The sequence below is a fragment of the Cetorhinus maximus genome, chromosome 28, assembly GCF_964194155.1.
Source record: "Cetorhinus maximus chromosome 28, sCetMax3.hap1.1, whole genome shotgun sequence".
In the NCBI taxonomy this organism is placed as follows: Eukaryota; Metazoa; Chordata; class Chondrichthyes; order Lamniformes; family Cetorhinidae; genus Cetorhinus; species Cetorhinus maximus.
Window position 1 is genome coordinate 18,694,237 of NC_135906.1, and position 15,614 is coordinate 18,709,850.

Consider the following 15,614-nt stretch of genomic DNA (forward strand, 5'->3'; position numbering starts at 1 on the left):
TGCTAAGGGGAAAGGTTTCTTCCTATCTACCCTATTTATGCCCCTCAGAATTTTGTACATCTCTATCAGGTCCCCCGTCAGCCTTCTCTGCTCTAAGGAAAACAACCCTAGCCTATCCAGTCTTTCTTCATAGTTGAAACGCTCCAGCCCAGGCAACATCCTGGTGAATTACATCCTTCCTATGGTGTGGCGACCAGAACTGCGCATAGTACTCCAGTTGTGGCCCAACGAGCTCCAACTCCCTGCTCTTATAAAAGCAAACTACTGCAGATGCTGGAAATCTGAAACAAGAATAAAAATTGCTGGAAAAACTCAGCAGGTCTGACAGCATCTATGGAGAGAAAGACAGAGTTAACGTTTCGAGTCCGTATGACTCCTCTTCAGAACTAAAGAGAAATAGCAATGTGGTGAAATAGATACTGTTTAAGGGGGTTAAGCTGGATGGAAGGCCAGTGATAGGTGGAGGCAAAGGAGAAATTGCAAAATATGTCATAAACAAAAGGTCGAAGGGGTGTTGATGGTGGTAGTACTGGCTAAAGGAGGTGCTAATGGTGACATTAAGATTAGAAAGCAGGATGAGCAAGTGACAGATGGCCCTAGTGGGGGTGGGGTGGGGGGGGAGGGGACAGTGTGGGGAAAAAAGATCGAAATAGGCTAAAAGGTGGGGATAAAACAATGAATGGAAATAAATTTTAAAAATAATAATAGAAATAGGTGGGAAAAATATATATATAAAAATTAAAAAATAAATATTGTAAAAAGGGGATCAAAAAGGGGTGAGGATGGAGGAGAGAATTCATGATCTGGTTGTTGAACTCAGTGCTAAGTCCAGAAGGCTGTAAAGTGCCTAAATGGAAGATGAGGTGCTGTTCCTCCAGTTTGCGTTGAGCTTCACTGGAACAATGCAGCAGGCCAAGGATGGTCATGTGGGCATGAGAGCAGGATGGTGTGTTGAAATGGCAAGCAACAGGAAGGACTGGGTCATGCTTGCAGACAGACTGAAGGTATTCCTTTTTAGCCTATTTCGATCTTTTTTCCCCCACCCCACCCCCCAACCCCCACCCCACTAGGGCCATCTGTCACTTGCTCATCCTGCTTTCTAGTCTTAATGTCACCATTAGCACCTCCTTTAGCAAGTATTACCACCATCAACACCCCTTCGACCTTTTGTTTATGACATCTTTTGCAATCTCTCCTTTGCCTCCACCCATCACTGGCCTTCTATCCAGCTTAACCCCCTTAAGCAGTATATACTTCACCAATTTCTATTTCTCTTTAGTTCTGAAGAAGGATCATACGGACTCGAAACGTTAACTCTGTCTTTCTCGCCACAGATGCTGTCAGACTTGCTGAGTTTTTCCAGTTGTTTTTGTCTCCCTGCTCTTATATTCTATGCCTCAGCTAATAGAGGCAAGTATCTCATATGCCATCTTAACCACCTTATCTACCTGTGCTGCTGCCTTCAGGGACCTATGGACATGTACACCAAGGTCCCTCTGATCCTCTGTACTTCCTAGGGTCCTACCATTCATTGTGTATTCTATTGTCATGTTAGTCCTCCCAAAATTGACTCCTTGATCAACAGTGCAGTGCCACCTCCTCTTTTACATGCCCCCCTGTTACACCTGAAGATTCTATACCCTGGAATATTGAGCTGCCAGTCCTGCACTTCCCTCAACCATGTCTCTGTGATAGCAACAATATCATATTCCCATGTGTTAACGCCCTCAATTCATCTGCCTTACTTGAAAGACTCCTTGCGTTAAAATAGATGCAATCCAGCCTTGCATTATTCCCTTGTGCCTTAACAGGTCTATATTTGCTCTGCCTTCCAGACTGACTTAGTTTCTCTTCTACACTTGGCTGTGCATCACCCCCTACTGTACCTCCACTCTATCCCATCCCCCTGCAAAATAGTTTAAAAAACCCCCAACGGCACTAGCAAACTTCCCCGCATGGATGTTGGTCCTGTTTTGGTTCAGGTGCAACCTGTCCAACTTGTACAGGCCCCGCCTTCGCCAGAAACAGACCCAGTGATCCAGGAAACTAAAGCCCTCCCTCCTGCACCACCTCTTCAGCCATGCGTTCATCCTCTCTATCCTCCTATTCCTATACTCACTAGCACATGGTGTAGGGAGTAATCCAGAGATTACAACCCTTGAGGTCCTGCATTTTTAATATGCTACCTAGCTCCCTAAATTCTTGTTGCAGGACCTCATCCCTCTTTCTACCTATGTCATTGGTACCAATGTGAACTACGACCATTGACTGTTTGCTCTCCTCCTTCAGAATGCCCTGCAGCCATTCTGTGACACCCTTCACCCTGGCACCAAGGAGGCAACACACCATCCTGGAGTCACGTCTTTGGCTACAGAAGCGCCTGTCTGCACCCCTCACAATTGAGTCTTCCACCAGTATTGCTCTTGCACACTTACCGCTCCCCCTTTGTGCAGCTGAGCCACCCACAGTGCCGTGAACCTGGCTCTGGCTGCACTCTCCAGAGAACCTTCACACTGTTTTCCAACGCAGAAAAATGGCTTTTGAGTGAGATGCACTCTGCACCAAGTGAGATGCACTTGGAGTAAGTACTGAAGGTGGCAGGGCCGCAGAATGTGCTTTGGGTGGGGCACTTCAGAGTCCATCACCAAGACTGGCTTGAAAGCACCAATACAGACCGAGCTGGCTGAGTCCTTAAGGACTGCGTCTGTGGCAGGTGGTGAACGAACCGACAAGAGGGAAAACATACTTGATCTCATCCTCACCAACCTGCCTGCCACAGATGCATTTGTCCATGACAGTATTGGTTGGAGTGACCACCTTGTGGAGACAAAGTCACGTCTTCACATTGAGGATACCCTCCATCGTGTTGTGTGGCCCTACAACTGTGCTAAATGGGATAGATAATGAACAGATCTAGCAACTCAAGACGAGGCATCCATGAGGTGCTGTGGGCCATCAGCAGCAGTAGCAGAATTGTACTCAGCCACAATCTGTAACCTCATATCCCCCACTCTACCATTACCATCAAGCCAGGGGATCAACCCTGTTTCAATGAAGAATGCAGGAGGGCATGCCAGGAGCAGCACCAGAAACACCTAAAAATGAGGGGTCAACCTGGTGAAGCTACAACACAGGACTACTTGCGTGCCAAACAGAATAAGCAGCAAGTGATGGTCAGGGCTAAGCGATTCCACAACAACAGATAAGATCTCAGCTCTGCAGTACTGCGACATCAGCGAGAATATTGTGTGCAGTTCTGGATTCCGCATTATAGGAAGGATGTGATTGCACTAGAGAGAGTGCAGAGGAGATTTACCAGGATGTTGCCTGGGCTGGAGAGTTTTAGTTATGAGGAGAGATTGGATAGACTGGGGTTATTTTCCTTGGAGCAGAGGAGGTTGAGGAGGGAAATGATTGAGGTGTATAAAATTATGAGGGGCATAAATAGGGTGGACAGGAAGGAACTTTTCCCTTTGGTGGTGGGATCAATAACCGGGGGGTCATGGATTTAAGGTAAGGGGAAGGAGGTTTAGAGAGGATGTGAGGAAGAACTTTTTTCACCCAGAGGGTGGTGGGAATCTGGAAGTCACTTACTGAAAGGGTGGTAGAGGCAGAAACCCTCATAACATTTAAGAAGTATTTGGATGTGCACTTGCGATGCCATGGCATACAAGGTTATGGGCCTAGTGCTGGAAAATGGGATTAAAATAGTGAGGTACTTGTTCGACCGATGCAGACTCGTTGGGCCGAAGGGCCTTTTAGTGTGCTGTAGAACTCTATGGCTCTATGACTATCCGGTCGTGAATGACAGTGGACAATTAAAAGACTAACAGGAGGAGAAGAGTCCACAAATATCCCCATCCTCAATGATAGGGGAGCCCAGCACATCAGTGCAAAAGATAAGGCTGAAGCATTTGCAACAACCTTCAGCCAGAAGTGCCGGGTGGATGATACATCTTGGTCTCCTCCGGAAGTCCCCATCATCACAGTTGCCAGTCTTCAGCCAATTCAATTCACTCCACATGACATCAAGAAACGGCTGAAGGCACTGGATAGTGCAAAGGCTATGGGCCCTGACAATATTCCAGCAATAATACTGAATGCTTGTGCTCCAGAACATGTTGCGCCTCTGCCAAGCTGTTCCAGTACAGTTACAATACTGGCACCTACTTGGCTATGTAGAAATTGCCCAGGTATGTCCTGAACACAAAAAGCAGGACAAATCCAACTCAGCCAATTACTGCCCCATCAGCCCACTCTCGTTCATTAGTAAAGTGATGGAAGGGGTCATCAACAGTGCTATCAAGTGGCAATTGCTTAGCAGTAAACGGCTCACTGACTCTCAGTTTGGGTTCCGCCAGGGTCACTCAGCTTCTGACCTCATTGGTTCAAACATGGACAAAAGAACTGAACTTCCGAGGTGAGGTGAGAGTGACTGCCTTTGACAACAAGGCAGCATTTGACCGAGTGTGGCATCAAGGAGCCCTAGCAAAATTGAATCAATAGGAATCAGGGGAAAACTCTCCACTGTTTGGAGTCATACCTAGCACAAAGGAAGATGGTTGTGGTTGTTGGAAGTCAATCATCTCAGTTCCAGGACATCACTGCAGGAGTTCCTCAGGGTAATGTCCGAGGCCCAACCATCTTCAGCTGTTTCATCAATGACCTTCCATCATAAGGTCAGAAGTGGGGATGTACACTGATGATTGCACAATGTTCAGCACCATTCGCGACTCCTCAGATACTGAAGCAGTCCGTGTCCAAATGCAGCAAGACTTGGACAATATCCAGGCTTGGGCTGATAAGTGGCAAATAACATTCATGCCACACAGGTGTCAGGCAATAACCACCTCCAAAAAGAGAATCTAACCATCACCCCTTGACATTCAATGGCACTACCATCGCTGAATCCCCCACTGTCAAAATCCTGGGTGTTACCATTGACCAGAAACTGAACTGGACTAGTCATATAAATACTGTGGTTACAAAAGCAGGTCAGAAGCTAGGAATCCTGTGGAGAGTAACTCACCTCCTGACTCCTCAAAGCCTGTCCACCATCTACAAAGCATAGGTCAGGAGTGTGATGCGATACCCTCCACTTGCCTGGATGAGTGCAGCTCCCACACTCGAAGCTTGATACCATCCAGGACAAAGCAACCTGCTTGATTGGCACCCCTTCCAGAAACATTCACTCCCTCCACCACCAGCGAACAGTGGCAGCAGTGTGTACCATCTACAAGATGCACTGCAGAAATTCACCAAGGCTCCTTAGGCAGCACCTTCCAAACCCACGACCACTACCATCTAGAAGGGCAGGGCAGCAGATACATGGGAACACAACCACCTGGAAGTTCCCCTCCAAGTCTTTTGCCAACCTGACTTGGAAATGTAATGCCATTCCTTCACTGTCGCTGGGCTAAAATCCCGAAACTCCCTCCCTAACAGCACCGAGTGGGTGCACCTACACCATGTGGACTGCAGCGGTTGAAGAAGGCAGCTCACTGCCACCACCTTGAGGGCAATTAGGGATTGGCAATGAATGCTAGCCTAGCCAGTGATGCCCCACATCCTGTAAATGAATTAAAAAAAAGTGGGTTCTGGTTCGTGAGGCACTGGTATCTGTACTGGGAAAGTGGGGGCTGTAATGTTGGGACCACCGAGCCGCATAACTAGGGAAGTAGAGAGGGTTTGACACTAAATAGTGGGGGACAAGGGATCAAATTTGGTAAGATGTGGTAAATCAAAGAGTAGAGAAAAGACAAGACAGAAAGGTATCAATGTAAGAAATGATAAACAGACAGTGACAGGAAGGGACAGAGGCTACAGGGAGTACAAATCTAAGCGTAAATCAGCAGATAAGGCTAGAGGTTACAAAAATAATAGGACAAAACTAAAGGCTCTGTCTGAATGCACGTAGCATTCGAAACAAAACTGAGTGCGCAAATAGAAGTAAGTACGACCTGATAGCCATTACAGAGACATGGCTGCAGGATGACATAGATTGAGACCTGAATATTGAAAGGTACGTGACATTTAGGAAGGATAAGAAGTTTGGAAAAGATGGAGGGGTGGCTCTGTTAATTAATGATGGCATTAGCACAATAGAAAGGGATGACCTAAGTTCAGGAAACTAGGATGAGAAATGATCAAGGCAAGAAGTCACTTGTGGGAATGGTGTACAGGCCCCCTAAAAATAACCGTACAGTAGGGTGAGGTATAAAGGAAGAAATAATGGGAGCTTGTCAGAAAGATACGGTGATAATCATGGAGGATTTTAATCTGCATATAGATGGGAAAATCAGATGGACAAAGGTAGCCTAGGACGAAGAATTCATAGAATGTTTTCGGGATAGTTCCTCAGAACAACATGTTCTGGCACCAACCAGAGCGCAGGTTATACTGGACTAGGTATTGTGCAACGAGATAAAATTAATTAATGATCTTAGAGTGAAGATGCTTCGAGGTAGCAGCGATCATAATGATTGAATTTTACATTCAATTTGAGAGAGAAAAGTGTGTGTCCAAGACTAGATTTTTAAATTGAAGGGCAATTATGAGGGCATGAAAGCACAGCTAGCTAAAGTGAACTGGCAAATTAGGATAGGTTATTAGAGATGCAGTGGCGGACATATAAGGAGATATTTCAGAGTACACAGAATAGATACATTCCAATGAGAGAGAAAAATTCCAAGGAGAGGACCCACTTTCCATGGTTAATTAAAAAATTAAAGATACTATCAAGCTTGAAAGAAAAAGCATATAATTTTGCAAAGATTGGTGGCAGGTCAGAAGATTGGACAGAATATTAAAAAAAAAGCAAAATGACTAAAAGATTGTTGAGGAGGGAAAAGTTAGAGTACGAGACAAAGCTAGCTAGAAATGTAAAGACAGATAGTAAGAGTTTCTATGGATATCTAAAAAAGAAAAGAGTTAACAAAGTGAGCATTGGTCCTATAGAAAGTGAGTCTGGGGAATTAATAATGGAAAATAAGGAGATGGGAGGTGAATTGAACAGGTATTTTGCATTGGTCTTCACTGTAGAGGATACAAGTAACATAGCTGTAAATCAGGAAATGGAAGAGAGGGAGGAACTCGGAAGAAAAATTACCATCACCAGGGAAGTGGTACTGAGAAAATTGTTGGAGCTGCAGGCTGACAAGAGCCAGGGTCCTGCTGGATTTCATCCTAGGGTCTCAAAAGAAGTGGCTAGTGAGATAGTTGATGTGTTGGTTTTAATTTTCCAAAATTCCCTAGATTTGGGGAAGGCTGCGTTAGATTGGAAAATAGTAAATGTAACTCCTTTATTCAAAAAGGAAGGGAGACAGAAAGCAGGAAACTACAGGCCAGTTAGCTTAACCTGTGCCATTGGGAAAATATTAGAAGCTATTATTAAAGATGTAACAGCAGGGCACTTGGAAAAATTCGGGGTAATTATGCAGAGTCAACATGGTTTTGTGAAAGGGAAATCATGTTTAATCAACTTATTGGAATCCTTTGAAGAAGTAACATATGCTGCGGATAAAGGGGAACCAGTGGATGTACTGTATTTAGATTTCCAGAAGCCATTTGATAAGTTGCACATCAAAAGTTATTACAGAAAATAAAAGCTCATGGTGTAAGAGGGGTAACATATATTGGCATGGATAAAAGATTGGCTAACTAACAGGAAACAGGGTAGGCATAAATGGGTCTTTTTCTGGTTGGTAAGATGTAGCAAGTGAGTGGTGGGCCTCAACTTTTTATAATTAATATAAATGACTTGGATGAAGGGATTGAAGGGTTCAGCCAGAGCCACTCAGCTCCTGACCTCATTACAGCCTTGGTTTAAACATGGACAAAAGAGCTGAACTCCCGAGGTGAGAGTGATTGCCCTTGGCATCAAGGCCGCATTTGACCGAGTGTGGCATCAAGGAGCCCTAGCATAACTGGAATCAAGGGGAAAATTCTCTGCTAATTGAAGTCATACCTAGCACAAAGGAAGATGGTTGTGGTTGTTGGAGGTCAGTCATCTCAGCTCCAGGAATCACTGCATGAGTTCCTCAGGATAGTGTCCTGGGCCCAACCATCTTCAGCTGCTTCATCAATGACCTTCTTTCCATCATAAGGTCAGAAATGGGGATGTTCGCTGATAATTGCACAATGTTCAGCACCATTCGCGACTCCTCAGACACTGAAGCAGTCCATGTCCAAATGCAGCAAGACCTGGACAATATCCAGGCTTGGGCTGACAAGTGGCAAGTAACATTCGCACCACACAAGTGTCAGGCAATGACCATCTCGAATAAAAGAGAATTCATCTGTCGCCCCTTGATGTCCAATGGCATTACCATCACTGAATCCCCCACTATCAACACCTTGGGGGTTATCATTGAGCAGAAACTGAACTGGACTAGTCACATAAATACTGTGGCTACAAGAGCAGGTCAGAGGCTAGGAATTGTGTGATGAGTAACTTGCCTTCTGAGTCCTAAAAGCCTGTCCACCGTCTACAATGCACAAGTCAGGAGTGTGATAGAACACTCCCCTCTTGCCTGGATGAGTGCAGCTCCCACAACACTCAAGAAGCTTGACACCGTCCAGGACAAAGCAGCCCGCTTGATTGACACCACATCCACAAATATTCACTCCCTCCACCACTGACGCACAGTAGCAGCAGTGTGTACCATCTACAAGATGCACTGCAGAAATTCATCAAGGCTCCTTCGACAGCACCTTCCAAACCCACGACCACTACCTTCTCGAAGGACAAGGGCAGCAGATAGATGGGAACACCACCACCTGCGGGTTCCCCTCCAAGTCACTCACCATCCTGACTTAGAAATATATCACCATTCCTTCACTGCCGCTGGGTCAAAATCCTGGAATTTCCTTCCTAACAGCACTGTGGGTGTACGTACACCACACGGACTGCAGCAGTTCAAAAAGGCAGCTCACCATCACCATGTCAAGGGCAACTAAGGATAGGCAATAAATGCTGGCCCGGCCAGCGAAGCCCACATTCCATGAATGAATAAAAAAAAGTTAGGCTTGTATCTGCTGGAGTTTAGAAGTAAGAGATGACTTGATTGAAACATATAAGATTCTGATAAGTCCTGACAGGGTCGATGTGGAGAGGATGTTTCCTTTTGTGGGAGAATCTGGAACTAGGGGTCACTGTTTTAAAATAAGGGGTTGCCCAGTTAAGACAGTTGAGAAGAAATTTTTTTCACTTGGAGGGTTGTGAGATTTGTGAACTCTCTTCCTCAAAAGGTGGTGGAAGCAAAGTCTTTGAATATTTTTAAGGCAGAAGTAGATAGATTCTTGATAAGCAAGGGGGTGAAAGATTATCGGGGGTAGGTGGGAATGTAGAGCTCAGGCTACAATCAGATCGGCCATGATCTTATTGAATGGCAGAGCAGGCTCAAAGGGCCAAGTCGGCTATTCCTGTTCTTGCTCCTAATTCGTATGTTCATCTGTATGTTCATATGAAATGGAGTACCTGACGGTATGGTGGAATTGGGTTGCATAAGAAATTTTAATAAGTAATTGGATAAATACTTGGGCTAATTTACATGGTTATTGAGAAGAAAGATGGGCATGAGATTCAATTGGAAAGTACTTTTAAAGAGCTAGCAGAAGCATACTGGGCTGAATGACCTCTGCTGTAAGATTCTCTGCATTCTAAACTGCGTGAATAAGGTTTTTGACAGGGCACTGATGTAGAATCAATATGCAGTGCCATGGAAATAGCCTCCCTGCCCTTGCTGTGCCCTGTTATAATATTTCAGATCTCTGTTGGGAGGCAGTGTTGAGGCCAGATGTCTCCCTGCGTGGAATGTAGTCACTGAATCACACACATTACATGCTCGAGGTTCTGAGAGAAACCTGGAAGCAGCTTGCTTGTCTGTACTCCTGTCCCTAGGGGTTGTGTGGCCCAGAAGACCAGCAAGGGAAGGAAATAATGTATAAGCAATCAAAAAGCATGTCTTGATTCTCTCTTGAGAGTTTTTTCTCCTATTCAATCCAGTTTGACACAGCTGATTTTCTCCCAGTTTCAGTACATGGGACTAAAAATTTAAGCAATCCATTCTAGTAGAAAGGTACATTATGGAATCACGTCAGAAAAGTTTCAGACTTGATATTTTCCCTGTGTTGACTGATTTATTTGACTGCAATAAGGGTCCTTGAATTGGTCTCAACAAGGTGTAGCTACTCGCAATCTTGGCTCTGAGCCAGAAGGTTGTTGCCTCACTCCAGCATTTAAACATGTGATCTAGGCTGACACTTTAGTACATTGTTGGAGGTGCTAACCTTGAGATGAGCTATTCAGCTAACCTAATTCTATATTTTGGGCATTTAATCATCTCTATTTTTCTTATTTCTCCCAATGCCCTGGCCAACATTTTTTCTTCAATTAATACCACCAAGGGTACATATGAGCACACAAGAAATAGAAGCAGGAGTAGACCATATAGCCTGTCGAACCAGCTCTGCCATTCAATATGATCGTGGCTGATTTTGGGCTTCAACACATTTTCCTGCCCGCTCCCATATCCCTTAATTCCTTGAGAGACCAAAAATCTCTCTATCCCAGCCTTAAATTTACTCAACGATGGAACATCCACAATCCACTGTGGTGAGAATTCCAAAGATTCACAAGCCTTTGAGTGAAGTAATTTCTCCTCATCTCAGTCATAAACGATTGGCCCATTATCTTGAGACTCCCCCTCGTGTTTAGACTCCCCAGCTGGCAGAAACAACCTCTCAGCATCTACCCTATCAAGCCCCCTCAGAATTTTGTAGGTTTCAATGAGATCGCCTCTCATTCTTAACTCGAGAACATAATTTACTTATCTTCTCGTCGTAGGACAATCCCCTCATCCCAGGGACCAATCTAGTGAACCTTTGCAGTACTGCCTTCAATGCAAATGTATATCCTTTCTTAAATATGGAGACCAAAACTGCACACATTATTCCTGATGCGGTCTTGCCAAAACCTTGTACAACTGTAGCAAGACTTCTTGATCCTTGTACTGCAATCTGCTTGCAATAAAGGCCAAATGCCATTTGCCTTCCCAATTGCTTGCTGCACCTGCATACTAACTTTTTGCGTTCCTTGTACAAGCACATCCAAGTCATTTTGAATATCAACACTTACAAGTTTCTCATCTTTTTAAGAAAAAAAAGCTACCTTATGACTAAAGTGCACAACTTCACACTTCCCTACATTATTATCCATCTGTCATCTTGTTGTCCATTCACTTACCTGTGTATGTCTCTTTCTAGCCTTTCTGTGTCCTCCACACAGCTTATCTTCCCACCTAGCATGGTATCATCACCAAACTTTGACATATTACTCTCTGTCTCTTTATCCAAGTCATTTATATAGATTGCAAATAGCTGATACCTCAGCACTGATCCTTGTGGTACTCCACTATTCACTGCCTGCCAATTTGAAAAAGCCCTGTTAATACTCACCCTCTGCTTTCTTTTTGTTAACCAATTCTCTACCCATGCTAATATACTACCCCCAACTCCATGAGCCCTTATCTTGATAATTAACCTGTTGTGTGGCACCTTATCGAATGCCTTTTGCAAATCCACCTTATCGAATGCCTTTCTATTTGTGCCACGATTTCATCTATCTTAGTGCGGATGCTTTGCGCATTCAAATAAAGATCCTTTAATTTCAATTTTTTACTTCTATTCCCTGCAGTAACTTTATTCATCCATGTCCAAATTTTATTAAACTTTCTATCCCTTCCTGACCTACTCTGCTTGCCTTTACCCACATTGCTCAGTTGTTCTGATGCCTTCAGCCGAGCACCCCCACCCCCCACAACCTCTGTGTAATGCCCTGTCTACGGCCCAAGTTATTCGATTGGCCAACACACTGGTCCTAGCCCTGTGTAAGTGGAGTCCATCCGGACAAAATAGCTTGCCCTTCCCTGAGTACTGATGTCAGTGTCCCATGAATCAAAACTCCTTCTTCCCACACCATGTCTTGAGCCACGAGTTTAATTCTGTAATCTGCTTGACCTTATGTGTGGCTCAGATAACAATCCAAAGATGATTACCTTTGATGTTCTGTGTTTTAATTTGGTCCTTATCTCCTCAAATTCCTTAGTAGAATATCATTTCTGGTTCTACCTATATTGTTGGTTCCCACATGGAACATGACAATTGGATTTTCCCCACCTCCCCTCCCCCTCCCCCTCCAAGTTTCCCTCCAGCTACCAGGAGATGTCCTTAACCCTACCACTGGGCAGGCATCACAACCTTTGGGGTTCCTGGTCGCAGCTTCAGAGAATAGTATTTATTGCCCTAACTATACTACTTCCTATCACTACCACATTTCTCTTCACTCCCCTCAATTGAATGTCATCCTTTGCCATGGTCAGTCCGCTCATCCACCTTACAGTCCTTCTCCTCATCCACACAGATAGCAAGCATTTTGTACCTGTTGGACAAAGCCAGGGGCTGAGGCTCCTGCATCGCTACATGTTGGTTCCCATACCTGCCTGACTTGCAGTCACACCATCCTGTCCCTGACCATTGACCAACTCTAAAGTTCTGTCTGATCTAATGGATGTGACTGCCTCATGGAACAAAGTGTCCAGGTAACTCTCCCCCTCCTTGATGCCCCTAATGTCAGCAACTCGGACTCCAGCTCAGCAATCTGAGCCAAAGTTGCCTAAGCTGCCTAAGCTGCATAAATTTACTGCAGATATTGTTGTCTGGGATTGCAGTGCATTCCACAGATTCTCACATGCTGCAGTCACGGCACAACACTAGCCCTGACATTTCTTTCTGTTCAACCTTATTTATTTAATTAGTCAGTTTTTTGTTTACTTTTCAGTTTCTGTAGGATGGGAAATCAGTCAGGATTCTTATACAATTATCCCTGTTGGAATTGTATATATGTGCATGACAGGTGAAGACAGACTTGTTTTTGATTCCATTTCATCAAATAAGCAGCTGAAAATTTTGTCTAGGTGCAAACATGACAAATGGAAGATGTATCAAAATGGGTCTGGCACCTTTGGAACTGTACCTGAGTAAAAGTTAATGTCTTCAGGAAAGAAATTTGAAATTATTACAATTGATTAAAGTTTAATTTATAAAATGGCTTCAGGCAGTAATTGATAATTGCAGTGGATGACTACTGTATGAAATCACAACAGTTGCACTATTCACAGTAGGGAACATACTTCTGAGATTGGGGTTAGAAGTACATTGCAAATGAGGGGGAACTTTACTCCCTATCTATTCAATCTGGCAATATTTGGCCTAGAAGGGACAGTGTGGTGGAGGAAGGTGTAATTTGCATCTAATCATGGTGTTGCCTAATCTAGAGGAATACATGCTGGGACTGTAAAGAGCAAAATGTACTCTGCATGAAACCATGTTATACTTGGCTGTGGGAATACTCTGATGCTAGTACCAGACATCTGAAGGGGAAGTGTTCTACACTGATACTACATTACTGATCTTATCAATTGCAGAATGCTCTATTGTGCAGAATTCTGATGAATTATCTTGTGATGCTCGCCCCATACACATACTCCATAGAAAATTTGAAGCCTCCTGGTACTTGGGAACTGCAGCCTTGGTGATGCTACCTAGTCCATTGTATGTAATTGGTTGTATTCTGTTAGATTTGTTCATTTGCTAAATTTTGTACTTATTTAAATTGGGGTGTTAACGTGGGAGGAGATCACTTTTTTTCTAATTTTGGCACAAAGTGTTAGGAACAAGCATTTACAGGTAAGGAACAAAACAGTTAGATACACAATAAAGCTTCCTTTACCTATCCAACAATGTACCAGCCCCAGTCTCTGATCAATACTCTCTTCTACAATTTTCCATTTTGCACACCAGCCTTCTTTTTGGCTTGTCTCAGTGACATTGGCTGAATTAGGAGCAGTTTAGCCCAGTTGGACCAAGCCAACTGGGAACTTGGTTGAAACTACCCCAAACTAATTTTATCACGTGGGCCAGCAGAGTGTGGAGAATTCCAATCCATTGGCCTGAGCTAGTTCTGAATGTCCCAGAGGTAAAATGATAGCATGCTATCCCAATTCTGGGAAGATTCCTATGGTGCAACATTCTATTGAAGTTAACAAAGCAACATTTGCTTGATTAGTCAGAGCAACATTGACATGATTGAAAATATTAACAAAAGTATTAAATTGAGATCCAACACATTTTAGGAAGACCAAACCATTCAACTTAACATCCCAATATCTGCAATACACCCAGACCTCACCACAAATAGCGCACATTCAATTCTATAGAATGCAAGTTAATTAGTTCAAATAGCACAGGTTTGTTGGCAATTATCTGAATTACATTAAATGCTGTTCTATTTCATTTAATTAGCTTTCCCAATTACTTTAGTTGTGCTATTCAGCACTATCTCCTCAGGCCCAAATTCTACCACTCAGGAGTTTAATGTATTAACCCACTAGGTGCTTAAATGCTCACAAATGTCTGCCGCATAGCATTTGATCCAACATTCTGCTCCACATACTGTAGCTAGGAGTTACCCATGTGTTCTGGGGACAGTCCAGTTTCTGACTGCGGTGTTTGGAAACTGGACACAGTGATATTAAAAGCAGAATCAAATTTTTTCCTTGCCTCATAATGCAGTCTTTAATGAGTTTATTAGCAGCAAAACAAACAAACCTCTTTGAGGGAAGATAGATTTGTATTTCTATAACACCTTAACACACTTTAAGTGTTGCTAAGTGTACAGTGCAGTGCAATGACTTTTTTGTAGGCAAATACAGCAACCATTCCACATATAATGAGATCCGGCAAACAAATGAGATAAATGATCCAACACAACAGGTAGATGAAACCATGGTTCAGCATTTCATCTAGAAAACAGCAGCATCCCAGGCAATTAAATATTCCTTCAGTATAATACTGGACTGTCAGCCTAGATTATGTGCTTGCTTCCTGGAGTGGGGCTTGAACCCACAACTATCTGAGAAATCCCAGCTGACATTGGTACAGACAAATAGTACATGGGAGGAAAGTCACTGGTTGCAGTTCAAGAGACCGACAAAGTAGGGTGTGGCATGTTGACGTAATGGGAGTTACAGATGTTACATCAGTGGGGAGGGAGGGTGAGTGCAGATATTGGACAGGATAAGTACACTGATTACCAGCATCTAAAAGAGAGAACATATAAAGAGGAGCTATTCTCTTCTGATGTCCAAAATTAGACAAGCAGCAGATTAGGGGTAGACCATGAGATGACATCAGAGCTTGTGTTCTAGTGCTATAATTGCATTTTATTAATATTCAGCAATAGAAATAACATGATATTAAGCCATACAAATCTGTGGCAGCCTTCCGTCATAAGATGGTTTGCGCTGTGGTGGTCAACTGCGTTAAACATCACCTGGTGTGCTTCAGGAGCCCCAGGATGGCAGTCTCTACCACACTTGCTGCAGAGGAAGACAGTGGGCTCAGGAGGTGCACAATTCGCTGGCCTTTGTTTTCTCTGGGCCCTCTTGTTGACCAGCTTAGCTTTTAGTTTCTGCTCACCTCTTCCAATGCCCTGCCAAACGGTCAGTCTTCAGAGGTCACAGCTGTCAGTGACTGTCTCCCAGTTGTATGCATCT

The 15,614-nt window shown here is 43.9% G+C and overlaps 1 protein-coding gene across 1 annotated transcript in view; it reads left to right on the top strand.

Annotated features, from left to right (window-relative positions):
• The window catches only part of LOC144668888 (voltage-dependent P/Q-type calcium channel subunit alpha-1A-like), a 741,147-nt gene that overhangs the window by 27,197 nt on the left and 698,336 nt on the right, over positions 1–15,614 (top strand). The window lies entirely within an intron of this gene.